The following is a 14,802-nucleotide window of genomic DNA, read 5'->3' on the forward strand; positions in this document are numbered from 1 at the left end:
CCTTTGGTGGAAGGAGCAGCAAGCATGTTGCCCAGCCATTCAACATACTTCAGGTGTTCTAAAAACCCTCTCTGTGGTAGAAGGGCATGGTACTCCAAAGGCCTCACCCACAGTGGTGTACAGCAGTGGTGCAGAAGAACCATCCCTCCTGTGGAGGCCCAGACTTCTTTGTCTCTACTGTCCCCTTTCCTCCATCTCCAGGCCACAACCACAGCATCTGCCTCAGTTCAGATGCTGATCTCTGCTACCCATGTTTGCCCATGAAAAAGCCAAACAAGATCATCTGCTGCTGCTACCTGAAACCCAATGGTAATGAGATGGTGACAAACTCAGGTAGTTGCTCTCATTGTTTCCCAAATTCAAACCTTTAGACTTCAGTTTTGTAAAAAAAAAGAGATTGGTTTCTCAAAAATGATGCATTCCTGCTTCTTATTCTCTGAAGGTTGCTTACCTAGTTTCAAAGCTATGAAGTCATGCTCTGTGGGGGTTGCTCCGTGCTGTCCTCAGGGAGCAAACATGAATGAGCTTGCTTCTAGTCTTTGAGGGATTTTTCCCCCCTGCCCTACTGTTGCCCTGTTTGATTCTCAGTCAGCCTTGCCAACTCCTCCCCATGCCAGAAGATGGTTTCCTTACCCCCATGCTGCAAACACCTTCTTCCCTCCTGGCTGTGGGCAGGCATCTCTCCAAGCTGTTTCCTTCTCACTTTGGCAAGTCTTCCAACAGAAGAATTGAGGCAAATGACATGTGGGGACACGAACCTCTGTTCTTTTCTCCACCACAGTTGCCTCAGTTACTGGAAACTTTGCTGTTCTCCAGTGGGTCCTGATGAGTGTCAGCATCTCAGCCTGTATCGCTCTCCCCAATTATTTATTGAAATGCAGTGGGAATCTGTCTGCAGTTCAGGCCTAGCATGCCAAGCGGACTGAAGTTTTGGGTCCACGTCTGCTCTAAGGCAAACAGAGCAGGAATAGGACTCAAATTTTCTGTATTTCCCTTGTATATCCTGATAAATAGGTTATTCTGAGGATGTGTCCACCCTTTTTTCACAAAGAAACTGCTAAGCATCTGAGGTTTCTCATAAGGCAAGATGGGAATAAATATGGAATTGTAAAGTTTTTGAGGACAGGTAGGTGACCTGTTTTCCAAGCCTTACTAGGTGACCTCTCTAAGGTTCTTGCATTCTGTGCCGTCTTCTTTCTGGTGTCAAGAGAGCCCAAAAACCTTTCTGAAAGATAGCTTGAATGGTTCTGCTCTGAATTCCTCTGGTGGGTGTCATCAGGGATGTTTGTGGCGAGGCCCAGAGAGCCCCCTAACTACTGGTGTGGAGGCTGGGGGCAGCAGCCTGGCTGTCAGACACCACAGTGTGCAGTAGTTAGTTGGGACTGCTGCAGGGGTGAGCAGAAATGAGCCCTGCCCTGCTGCCTCTCTGCCCCTCCAGACTGAAAAGGATGTAAGGACAGCACACAAACGTGACAATAGCTAGTTTAAAAAGCCTTGATGTTCTTCTGTGGTGTTCCTAATAGAAAAGAATGATTTTAGATAATCACAAAAACATGTCCTGTGGCAAAAAGCAATCCCTACTACCTCTGAGTCTGTTTGGAAGATGACATGCCCTTGGAAAATGCTTCAACAGCCACTGAAATGCCCAATGCATGTTAACAATCTAACCAATAAGTTATAGGTTCCTTTTTTTTTTTTTTTTATTCATTGAAGAACATTGACAAAACTGCAAACATATGTTTCTGCTGCTAAAGCTTAGTCTTATCACAGTTTGAAAATGTGGAAAATCAATTACATGCTTTGAATTGCTCCCTTTATTGCTATAAAAGAATTTCTTCATTCTTTCAGGATAGTGTACACTTGGTAACATCTACTGCTAACAGGCTGTTAGGACTTTCTGCTAAATTAATACACTACAAGTAAACTAAACAGAAGGCCAGTGGAATGCTAAACATCCACTTTCTCCTCTGTTGTGGCTGTGCTGCAGCTTGGGAACCCTCAACCTTGTTGCTACAACATCTGGACAACATTTGGGGCTGTCTCTCAAGTGCATGGGTGTGCACCTCCGGTGAATTTTAACTTTCAACATCTCTCTGCCTCTAATCTATATTTAATGTTTCATGACTAGTAGTCAAAGAAACTTCAGCTAAATATCAGGTTGGAATGAAAATGATCCTTGGGAAAACACTAATTTTCAGCAGTCGCCAGCAAAGTGTCTGTGACAGACACATTCCCTGGAGATTTGTAGCCCATTCTCTCACAGTAATAATAATTAAGACTCGTGATTACTGTGCCCACATAATCAAAGATCGCTCCATAAAATGTACTCCCTAAAGGGACGAATTCCCTGCTCCTAACTGGATGTCAGTCAGAGGGATCAGCACCCCCAGGGATCTGGAGTCTTTGCTTGCCCTTTTCATTACCGTGTTGTTAGCATTGTGTTACTTCATATTCTTCTCAATGCAAATGAGTAGGTAATCATGTGTAAATCGTGCCCTCCAGAAGGCACATGTAGTGAGGTTTTTTCCCCCAAATCTACCACAGGGATTTCTCACATGGAACATAATTACATCTCTGCCATATGGGCTCATTTATATTCTATTACAGGTTAAGCTAATACGACTCAGAAATATGCTAAAAATACCTCAAAGTATTTTGAGCACTGTCAAAACACTTGTCATTTCTTTCTTGCCTGTTTGATTGAGAATGACTTTATATTTATCTAGAGATCCACCATGCCAAGTGCCTTCAGAAAAACAATATCAGACTGTGTTGCCCAGTGTCCAAAAAATACTTTAAATTCTCCTTCTTCAGTAAGGGCAAATAGGTGGGTGAATAATGAGACAGAAAAGCCTCTAAGACATATTTACCTGCAGCAACACCTCAGTGGGTTTTCAATTTCCCAGAAGGAAAGGAACATCCATTGCAGTCATGTAGTTTTATCATCATTTGGCTGGATCAGGTGTTTGATGTAATTACACTGTCCTGACAAAGCTATATGTGCACTTTAGCCATTATAAAACTGCAAACCTCTCTGCCCACAGAGGCAGGGCTACTGTGGAAATAACTGTTGCCTAAAAATTTTGGTAAAGTAAGAATTAATCACCTTTAAAACTGGAGCCATTTAAGGTTATATGATATTTTTTTCAGAAATGAGGTACTACATATGAAGAAGTTATTTTCCAATTTCAGTGGAAATGTTTCATTTCACTATTTGATTTTATGTGACAAGATTTTTAATCATTATTACTTGACTGATTTTTAAAACTTACACCACTAACATCTCTGGATAAAGTCTGAGTCTACTGCAATCAATCTTAATTTTATTATTTTTATTCATACATTCAGTATTTTGCCCTTTGAAATTTGATCAGGTTTCCTTTATTCCACAAGCTAAGAAGGAAACATGTAGAAAGTAATACGCAGGTAGGAAGCTGAGGGCAGAGGATGGGAGAGGACCTCACTGGACTTGCATATGATACTTCAGATGATACTTTGCAAAAGCAGTGACTTGACTTTTGTTCCAAAGTGATGCTTGTAAGAAATTGGACCAGTGTTGAAAAGAGCAGCTGTATGTATCCTATAACCAGGAGATAAAATTCAGTCCTGGTTTGTAAAGTCCTTTGAGGTTTTCAGTGATGGAAAATTCTATGCAGCTATAAAATCCATTCTATAACTATGAAATGAATTCTGATACCTTTCTAGAACTGAATAATATATTTCAGAGTGTTGCCAGAAAGTGCTTGCATTTTCTTTTTTTTTTTGGTTTCTGATTTTATTATGATTTTAGATTATTCAACACTTGAATACTAAACTCAGCCTTTCCTGAATGTTCTTTACATGTTTTCAGAGAACAATAATTATTGCTAACACCTTGTTGCTCAGACTTCTTTGCAACAAAGTATGTAAGCAGTTAAGTGTATGAAAATCCACCTTGAAGTCAGACACAAGTATTTTTCTGGATCGATGTCTAGAAGCTACAATGTCTTTAATTATGCAATCATATCAGACTCAGAGGAGAGTTTCGGTGGAGTTTACCTTGTTCCTAAAAGACACCTTTCAAAATCATCAGAAACAACAGGGTTTTGGTCAGAGCTGTGCACTGGTCATTGCTGGATAAGGAGAACTGTCTGACTGTGTTTTTAGTGTAGAAGGGGAAAAATTCAGTCCAACTATGAGTTTATTACCCAAGAAGAGTATTTTTCCAGCCTTCAAAATTCCTGAAGCAGCGTAAAGGACACTACAGTGATTTAATACATTGAGGAGGCATTAAAAAAAGAGTGGTCTCCTGGGTTGTAGAACAAAGAGAAACAAATTTCAAGTCCCAGACCTAGCTCCATTAACTAATGTTTTAATTCAGCTGTCATAGATGTTTGATTAAAGAACCTGCTACATAATTTCTTTTGCAAGTTCTATAGCCCTGATTGTGTAAAGGCATCCTGTGCCCTTGGAAAAACAATCTCTCCTTGCATGGGCAAAAGGGTGTCCCTTCACACCACAACTCCACAGTTGCTTCCTTTATCTTCTTAGGCAAGGGTTTTCATTTTCATTCCCCAATTTCATTTATTGTAAAATAGCAGTGGTCACTGTGCCTGCTGCACTGAGATTGCTGCTTTCATGTCATGGCTTTATGCTCGTCCCTGGGCATCCACCACTGCCCATTGCTGCAGCTCAGTCAGAGTGGTGGCACCAGGTGACAGGCATCCTGACATGCCCATGTCACACCACACCCTGAGCAGGGGCAGCAGAGGGGGCCACCAAAGCAGGTAACAGTATTCCCAAATATTCTGGACAGCAACCTTTCTGAGAGAGGGAATGACTGCTAATGTGCCCTCCTAGAGTTCTCCTTTATTAATTGCATGCTGGAAGCAGCAATTGCATTGCATATGTATAAATGCATACACATATGCATTGCACATTTAATAGCCATATGCCAGTATGTCAATATTTTCCTCCAGACAGTGGGCAGCCATGGCTTTTCAGCAGAGATATCTAGCTGATGCTGCATGTATGTGCTCAGTTCTGTGCTCTGGGTGAGGTTTTTATTTGCAGTCGGTTCCTGGATGGAAAGTTCCAGCCTGGACTGGAAATGGATGCATTTCAGCATGCATATGATTTTCAGGAATAGGTAAATCAAGAGCTTTTGTATGAAAATTTGATTCCTAATATGATGTTTTAAATAAATAATTCCTGGATATTTAAATCATCTCGTGATTAGGTTTGGCTCTTCTTTGTCATTTGATGGATAAATGTGAAATTCTTTAGCTGTATAATGTGATCTACTGTCTGCTAATACCCAGCTCTCTGAAACTCTGTAAATCATTATAGTTTGCATCATCTGTTTGGCTAACACATAGTGTCTGCTAACACACAGTCTCTGCTTTCCAAAACTGTGTAGATGATAATCTGTTTTAATACCTGTACAAATCAATTAAATTTATTTTGTTCACTGTTCACTAGCTGCCAAATTGGGTGGAGAATAGAAACACTTAGCAGGGGAATCAGACTCTACATAAATGTGCATTAGATGAGCCTTGCAATCTGAGTGGGGGAGGATGTGAAATTTAGCATTCAAATTCCTCATCTACAAACAGATTTTAAAAAATGGCTTCCAGAAACAAAAATGTAGGGCAGAATTGGGGAGCCCTTACTCATGTTGCTGAGCAGATTCATTCCGGATTTATCCCACTGGAGCTTAATACTATCACCTCCAGGGTGGCTGAAGGAATGCAGTTTCTTGCGAGGCACTTTGATGCTTTGTCTGCTGCAGAACCTAGGCAGCACCTCCTCAAACCTCCTCACGGGGCCAGACTTCTGACTCCTCTTTGCTGCTTCTGAGCACCATTGCTCCAGTGCTCTTTGGATCCTGTAAATATCCAAGCTGACTGCTGGCAAAACTGATGGAAGTGCTGAAGTACCTGATGGATTCTGCTAGAGATTTGGGTTCAGTCTTCAAGTCTGTACATCCCAGCTTTCAAGCCTTCATTTTAAGCTGTGTGAATGCCATCATTTGCAAAATGAAGCTTTCTTTAAATAAAAATTATCTACCTCCATTTCCGCCTCACATCTAGTCTCCTCTTGAAAAAATATAGTTGCACTGGGAAAATTTGAAGTTGACTGTGACCATAATGCTTTTTACTCACAACAAAAATCCATATTTAAACACTGCCACAGATGGATTCCAGAATGAATTGCTAAACGTATTTCTAAATATGGGGGTAGAAGGATGGACATCAGTGCCAAGAAAACTGTTGTAAGGCAAATTGTCTATGAAGTGAGTGCTGCTAAAATTTTGCAGCATAAAACACTACAGAAAAGGTCATTGTCAGAGGGAAGATGGATTGATTCATCCCAGTATTACAATAGTATTCCTGATTAGGTAGTTGAGGACCATTTTAATTTTAGAAAGAACAGTATAGCCTTTGTTCACTTGGTCTCTCACTTGTGAAGAAAAGAATTTCCCTCCTCACATACATTCATAATTCCTGTTAAAATACTGCATGGTATAAAACTCCTTGGGTAAGAGAGAATACCAAGCAAAAATGAGTAAGTCTTTTAAGATTGTTCCTCTCAAAAGGGAGCATTATATGCCTGTACCCTTCTAGTTCTTTTGGAGAAGAGTTTTCTGGATAATGCAGAAAGAGGGCAGCCAAGTTTTTTATTTAAAGGTAAATGTACCAAAATTCTTTCAATTGATTGAGAATTTTTATTACAGCCATGGTCTTATTTTCTACTAGTTTGTATCATGCATGACTGTTTGCACCAATGAAAAGAAATTGTTAAGTGATATGCATTTTTACTGTGCCCTTGTTTAGCAGTAATGCTCATAATATGAAAGGTAGTGCAGCATTCAAGATGTACATGCAGCTACCAGGATTATTATTATCCTCAAATATTAATGTGATTTGAATTTAAATGAGCATTTAAATGAATTTTAAATGATAGTAGAAGCAATGTCATGTCTTCATCTCCTGGTGAGAAACGAGAGCTCTAATGTTGCAGCTCATGGCTCAGAAGCCAATGTCATATTGCCCATGAAGCCCTCAAATGACAATGACCTCCCTCACTGCTTGTGCAAGCTGGACTTGACCTGGTGACCTAGAAGCTGAAAGGCCATACATTTTCTTTTATTTTGTGTGCCATTCGCTAATACATACTTTTTAAAATTCTATTCAAGCTCTTATGTGCTACACACCACTGTAGCTGAATGCTTTCAATAGAATTTTTCTGAGGAGACAGAAGGTAACAAGACTCAGGTGTTATTCCCAGCTTTCCTTTCTCTTCCTGTACATGAATATTACTGGAAATTTAGAGACTCTATATTTTATTTTTTCATATTTTCTTTTTTCTAATGGAAGTGGATTAGGAGCTTGTCAAACAGAGCTGTTCAAATGATGTCTGCAACATTGACTCTGCTTCCTGGAAAGCTCTCTGTCTTGTATAAAAGACATTATTCTTTGTTACAGAGAGATCCTTCATGCCAAAGTAATTTGGTCGTCAAATACATTCCTTGCATCACAAAATTTTTAAGCCATTTAATGGGAGCATGAATCTGAAGAGAATCTCTACAGGCAGTCAATTTAGAGAGTGGTCAGACAATGTTTACAAAACAGTTCATGTCACTGATGGGAAAGAAGGGGGCTGCAAGTTACAGTTTCCATAGGCTGTCATTTTCTTGATGGATAGACTTGCATTACCATAATTTTTCATATGGGTAATTTGTACATAATCAAATATATTTTTTACACATCTTTCCTATTTCTCATGCTTGAGTCGAAGTTAGTGCCCAGCTCTATATAAATTCATCTGTACTGAATAGAACAGGTTGAACTCAGGTTGGAATTTAGCACTGTGAGCTTTGTCCTGTATCCATCAATATATGGTTAATAAATGAAAGTGTGTGCTTTGGTTATTATTGCACATTTAGAAAAAAATGCATAAATTTTAGTTGGGGATAAATTCACTGAGGAATGAGAATAACCCTTAGGATTTTTTACTACAAATGATATTTAAAGGATTTAATGCTAGTTCAAGGTCTGTGGTATGGTGACCCCGTTTGCATGTAATTATTCAAAGTGCAGAGACTTTCAGAAAGACATGGGGCATGCATGTGTACAGTGTGTTAAGGCATATGATGTGCAGGTGGAAATATGAGGACAAGGAGGAAAAAGCTGAGACTGTGACCCCACTGATTTATGGCTCTCAATACAAGAGCTGGATGAGAAAACTGCACTATGAGTCCTCCTGACTGTACTTGAGGGCATGATGTGCTGAACTGACTACTAATGCCATGCTTTAATTCTGAGAATGTTGAGTCTGGGTAGTGATGGAAATAGTCCAAACTGGGACAGGAGAAAGCTGGAGGTGTGTGGTGCACTGCAACATGGGTGTCCATGTCACTGACACCATGTGTCATGGGATCCTATGTTCCTGATGGGGGAGAACAACCCTGGTACCATCTGACAGCAGGGATGGTTTAACTGGCTGGCAGTAGGTGCCCAGCACTGCTATATTATCAGCAATTCCCACAAGAATTAATTTTTCAGTTTACAGTATATATTGCTTTTATCCTCCAGACCAGATTGCTTTCATTTCTTGTGGAAAGGCAACTTTAAAAACAAACAAACATGCACACCCCAAACAAAAAACAAACAAAACAAAACAAAGCAAACAAACAAAAAATCCACCATAAGTGAAAATCAAATAATCTTAAAAGAAGTTGCTGGTCAGCAAAGAGGAGAAACCATCTTGCTCTAGTACTATTTTGCATCTGCACTAAAACACAAGACAGCAGCTGCCTTGGAGCTGCCTCCACAGCAAGGAAAGACATTCATCTACATTTAAAGATTCAGTGCACAGAAAATGGAATGACAACATCTCCTCTCATTTCCATGCCCAGCGACATGCACTCCAACACACAGCTATGCTTCTTCTACAATATCCCTTTATTTTCCTTTATCTCTGCTTTTCTACCCCCTTCCTTCCTCAAGCCCTTCTCTGAGCTTCATATTTTCTTGTGTTTAATTTGGAACTTATGTTCTTCAGTGAACAAATCCTTCTCCTTTTGTCTCTCATCAGAGCCTTCATTGCTTTACATCCGCTGGGAAGAACTGATCCAGTTATCTCCCAAATTATATTTCAAGAGTCTGCAAGCCTGTCTTCACAGATAAACTGGAGAGCACCCCAATTGGTATAAATACAGGACATAGCCTTTTCTGCCCCTTTCAGCAGTAGATGATGATTACCCAGTTTTGCTATAACATCAGTTGCTACCAGAGGGAACAGTATGCCCTACTATTCCCAATATTCAGTCATGATATGATGATTTTTATTGTCTGGTTTTTTATATTAAAGTAGCAATTAGCCCTCTCAGAACTTGATATCTCCTGTTCAAACAGAGAAGATGGTTTCACCCCCAGACATCTCATGAACTAAATATAAGACAAGAGAAAATAGATATATACAGCAAGCAGCTCAGATAGCATGGGAAATGTTATTGAAGAAATGAGCCACAGCAATGCTTTGTTATAATTTCTGCAGTCTCCTTTCTGGCTGCATAAGGCAGAAACCTCTCTTGTTGGATGTTGTTTAGTTTGGAGCATAACAAGCTCTCCCTTGGTCAGATCTATATATTCCTTATACCTCTGCATCTGATTCAAGATCAGTGAATGTAGCAATGCATCCCTTCCTGGAAGGGAGATACACTTCCCATAAGCAGCAAATGCAGTGTCTTCAGCAAAATATTGACTATCTAATTTCCTCTCAGTAGAAGTATTAGAGTAAATATGAAGCAGCCATGTCCCTGGACAGTAGTGTGCTCCACTCAAGCAACACTTCTTCAACAGTTTCTGATATCTCCATTTTACTGTCATCGTGAGTTCTGTAGACTGGGACAACACTGCTAGCACCCTAGTAGTCCTGCAAATGTACTTAGGGATAAGCTGTCAAAGAGCATCTTACTGCATTAATGTAATGGTGTGTACATTTGCTCTACTTGGTCTCACAAAATCCATCAAAATCTTCAGAAATAGAGAAGGTTGAATCAGCCTTACTGATAGAAAGATTACATTCCCACTGTTATCTCCCTGACAAATCAACCACTTCACTGCTGAGGGGTCCATATTCCTTTGATTTACAAGGTGCTTGGTAAAATTACATTTCCTGGGAAAGCAGAGATTTAAGACCATTGGTCAGAGAAAACTCCAGTCTGAGGCTCTGCTTGGTGTTTGCTTTTGGTTTGCTGTTTGTATCACACCTCCTGGTCTATTAGAGGAGAGTGACAGAATGAAAAAGAAAGCGAGGAACAGTTAAAAGAATGTGAATCTCATCTTCCTTTAAACACTCCTTATTAGGGAGGACATTGTTTAGTTGTTTATAGTTTTTAGTTTTTCAAAAGGAAGATGTTGAGCTCTAGAGTACATTCAGTGCCAGGCACTGAAGTGACTGTTTCTCACCATCAGTCAGATGAATTCAGGAGCAAGGCTGCAGAAGCTGACTGTGGGATCTCTGTAACCAAGCCTCCTAGGGACTGCTCAGACTGCTCAAACATCTGCCACAATGGGGTTAGCACCAGCAGCCTGGCTTTGGATCTGGGGGCTGGACCTCTCCTTGTCCCTTCTGTGGTTACAACTGGGATAGTTCAATTAATATTGCTCCCCTGAATTCCCATGGTTACTTCTGCGTTCCTCGCTTTATCTGTAGCGTTAGAACACCTGCTGTAATTAACTGTGTGCCACTGACATATGTTATGAAATGGAAAAGGAAGTCTTGGTACTGAGAAAAGTGGTTCCTGCTAACACTGAAGTTTTATCAAAATTAACGAAAACTAGTCTGTAAATAAATCCCCAGTTGCAGGTGCTGTGAGTGAGGATTTTTCAGTGTGAGATGAGAAGGCTCCAGGGAGCCTCTTGGACCAAGTGAAGGTTAGTGCTTGGACACTGCCTGGTCCTTGGTATCGTCAGCAGCCCAGGGCTGGCACATTCCTGCTTAATACTTGTTTCCCCAGCTGGGAAGAGCTCTTTGAGAAGAAAATGGTTCTGGAAATCACATGGTCAGGACTGACATCCACACACACACCCCTAGAAAATATTTGAAAAATATCGTGCTGCCTTAGACTCAGCCCAGAGGTCAGGCTAGGGTGAAGTGGCTTAAATACCCTTTCCTTCTCTTCTGTAAAGAAGCAACAGGAGAGCATATGCTTCATGTAAGACATCCACTGTTTCCTACTTTTTATATTGCTTCTTTACTGTCCCCATTTCTTGCCAGGGTTTCATGTTTCACCTAGACTTTGCCAGAAAACAGTTGAAGAAAAAGAGCAGGACTGCTGTGCCTTTTGGTGCATTTTAGCTAAATATTCATCACAACTGAACAAAAGTTGTCCTTTTTGGAGTTGAATGATCTTTCATGTCTAACATCCATTTTAATACATTGCAGTTGTGTTTCTCAAAATAATTTAAAAGCACTTAGGATGGCTTCACTGGCAGCTTTTCAGAAAAAGAAAGCTTTTTGAGTGTTTAGAGGAAGAGTTACATTTCCTGATCTGATATTTTTTCAGTCCTCATCACAAACTGTCATTTTTCTAACTCAAAAGTCTAGAGTAGTTTAACTATTTAAACAGTGTTTCATGGACAGCTGGTATAATAGCATGAGCAGAGAGCAAAATCAACAGAAATTGATCCAGGTCCTAGTTTTGTGACACATCTCTCATCCACACCTGATTGTAAGAAGCCTCAAGTCCTAAACAGATCCTCTGGCACCATTTCAAAATAAATAAATGAAATCAGCTCTGTACCTTCTGTATTATTCTCATTTTACTAGTCTGATTTATTGAGAATAAAGTTTAAATTGCCTGGAGGAAATTACTCAGATTAAATTACTACTCAGGAAAACTTTGGGATAGCAACAGTCTCTTTGAAGTTTACACAGTGAAATGAAGTCCTGTGCCATATCTAGGGGACTTTGAAGCCCAGAGCTATCGCTAGCAAATGTTAGTGTTGTGAATTTGCTCTCTACCACCTGGGCAAGATATTCCTTCACTGGCTTTCTCAGTCTTGTTTTTTCTCCTGGCTTACCACAGATAAGCTTTGAGTACCCTGCTGTGTCATGACCTCCATGGTAGAAGATGTTTGCATGGAGAACAGCAACCTGTGGCCAGTGGCTGCCTGGTTACTTGTCTGTCTGCCTTCTCCTCCCTGATTTCCAAAGAAGCCATTGCCTGCTGCCAAGCACCATCCTTTAGCTTTTTCATCCAGACCACTTAACAAAATGTCTTCCTGTGGGGGTTTACGTGAGGAATTCTCTGGAGTGGGAATCAGGATAGCCCTTCAACCAGCCCCTCATTTTGTGTTGCCACACTGGGCTGAAGACTTCAAAGCATGCTCAACCCTTTGCCTGTACTACTTGCCCTGTCTTATTTTCGACCTTTCCCCTGAGAGACAGATCCGCCTGTGATGAGGAGATAATTCAGATCATTTGGTCTCTTGAGACCCCCACTAAGGGAAAGAATAACAATTCATCAGCACCTTTCCTGATCTGCATAGAAAATTCAGGCTCCTTTTTTGCTGACCCTAGTGGCTTGCCACATATGGCTGTAAAACTTTATGCTCTTAATCCAGAAAGGCAGCTGGAATTTTCAGCCATAGGCTGTCAAATGTCATATTCATAACACATTGGATTAAATTATAATAGCAGAATAATTCTTTTAATAAGATATGTAAGACACATTGAAATAGAAGATTTTGAGAAACAAACAAATATGAATTTTATGGCATCAGAACAAGAGAATACATTGTTATTGGTAATTCAGTAGATCTGTCCTAGTAGTGTTACACACACAGTCATGACCTCAGATTCCAGTGAAAACCACCAGGCCATTCATCTGGAAACTTATGGTGAAAATTTGCCACTTCATGATGCCCTTACAGTGGGACATCACTTGCCTTTCTCTCTCTTGCTTAGCAGGCCTAGTATATGCAAAAAGTAAAATTACTACGTGACTGTGAACTGAAAAGGAGTGTTTAGATCACTAAGCCCAGCTACTTGTTACTGCATTTGACCATTTAATAGATGCTCAGCCACAACAGAGCCACAAAAATCTTGCCAGCACCCTGTGACAACTTGCAGATCTATAGCAAAGGTCCGCACGCATTGTTATACATCACAGAGCCAGCTGAGGGGATCAAGGTTTTCACTGCTGATTTCAGTTTACATTAGCAGTTATGGTGTTAGTTATTTGTCAGATGATCCTAACCATTCTACCACATTATTCTACAGATGAAGGTAGATAATTCGATCACCCTCACCAATCTGATTTTGGGGAAAATTCCCTTGCCACCCCAGATCTGTCAAGTGGCAGGTAAAATCTTCTGGGTATACCTCAAAGGCACTCGAGATATTTATATTTCAGTACAATCACCGATGTATCCTGTCCTGTCTCTGGTTGAGATCTATCTCTTATAATCCAGATGGGAGCCAAAAAAATCACAGCAGTGAAGTTGGTGGGAAGAAAGGAAATAAAAGGTCTTTATAAAGGCCAAGAAAAATGTGAGGCATGAGATTACGTAGCTGGGGTGCAAATCAACACAATGATCAAATGCCTCCTTCTTTTGAAGACAAAGGACAAAAGGACTCATCATAAGATTAAACTTCTTCTCAGCCTACCTCTCAGTCTCATTCAAAAAAACTGTAAGACTCCATTTTACAACTCATTAGGGTTTTTGCATCTCTTGGCTGGTCAGGAGTTCAACTTGTCTCTGCTCATCCTGAGTCTGCTTTGCATTTTATTTGTTATGCTCTTAAGCAGAAGAAATTCTTTCTTTCACTCATTATACGGGACAGACACTGTACAACTTTCATGCCTTTAGCAGAATTTTGCTTCCTTCATCCATTTTTTTTCAAACCATGTTATGTTCCCAAGTGGGAGCGCATACCTGGCTGGTTTAATTGCATAAAAAAAAGACTGTCACCTGTTTTGTTTCGTTATCTGCTTCTATAAAGGTGGATATATTCACACTGGAGGACCTTAGAGGCTGCTTAGCTGCTATAGCTTAGCTGACATAGCCTGTGCCCATAAGGATGATTGTTAAGCAATGTCCAGCTGTTCCCATCCGCACACACAATGAACACAGTCGGATGTGATGTGCAGGAGCTTGTCTCTCTCCATCTTTGAATCAGAACAAGATGTTCACTGACCTTTCCACAAGTGACCTTCAGTCCTTAATCAGGAGGATATCTTGCCTGAAAACACATACAAGCTGACAAATAGCCACATTCACCGGCTGTCAGCGTAGTAATGATAATTCAAATGTTTCACTTTGATTGCAAGTAAGAACTATGTGTATGTAGGTAGATACAAATATTTCCTGCTTTTGGGCCTCCCTAAAATAGTTCATAGAGTTAAAAAAAATAGTGCTTTAAATAAGCTCTAGCCCAGTTTAATTGCATTTTTACACAATTTTTATTTTGCATTTTTATGATGTCATGTCTTTAGAAATGCTGTAACAATCTACAGAGGAAAATATTTTCATTATTTTTTCATAATGCTGTGTATAAGACAAAACCAAATTTGAGCAGTTTTTTCAGTTGCTGTTAATAAAAGATGGAAGAGCCCAGTGTCTATATAATAACTTACAGCTGTTGAGAAGCTATTTCAGTCAGCCAGTGCATACACCACGTTTACAGTCTCCAAATACCTGTGGTCTAGCCACTTACTTCAGTCTGCTGATTATTTAGCTAGAATAATCTACCCTTAACTCCTCCTTCCACCCCAACAAGAATCAAGTGGAGAGCCATTTAAAGAAATCC

Source organism: Pyrgilauda ruficollis, unplaced genomic scaffold, assembly GCF_017590135.1.
Source record: "Pyrgilauda ruficollis isolate IOZ18807 unplaced genomic scaffold, ASM1759013v1 scaffold2, whole genome shotgun sequence".
Lineage (NCBI taxonomy): Eukaryota > Metazoa > Chordata > Aves > Passeriformes > Passeridae > Pyrgilauda > Pyrgilauda ruficollis.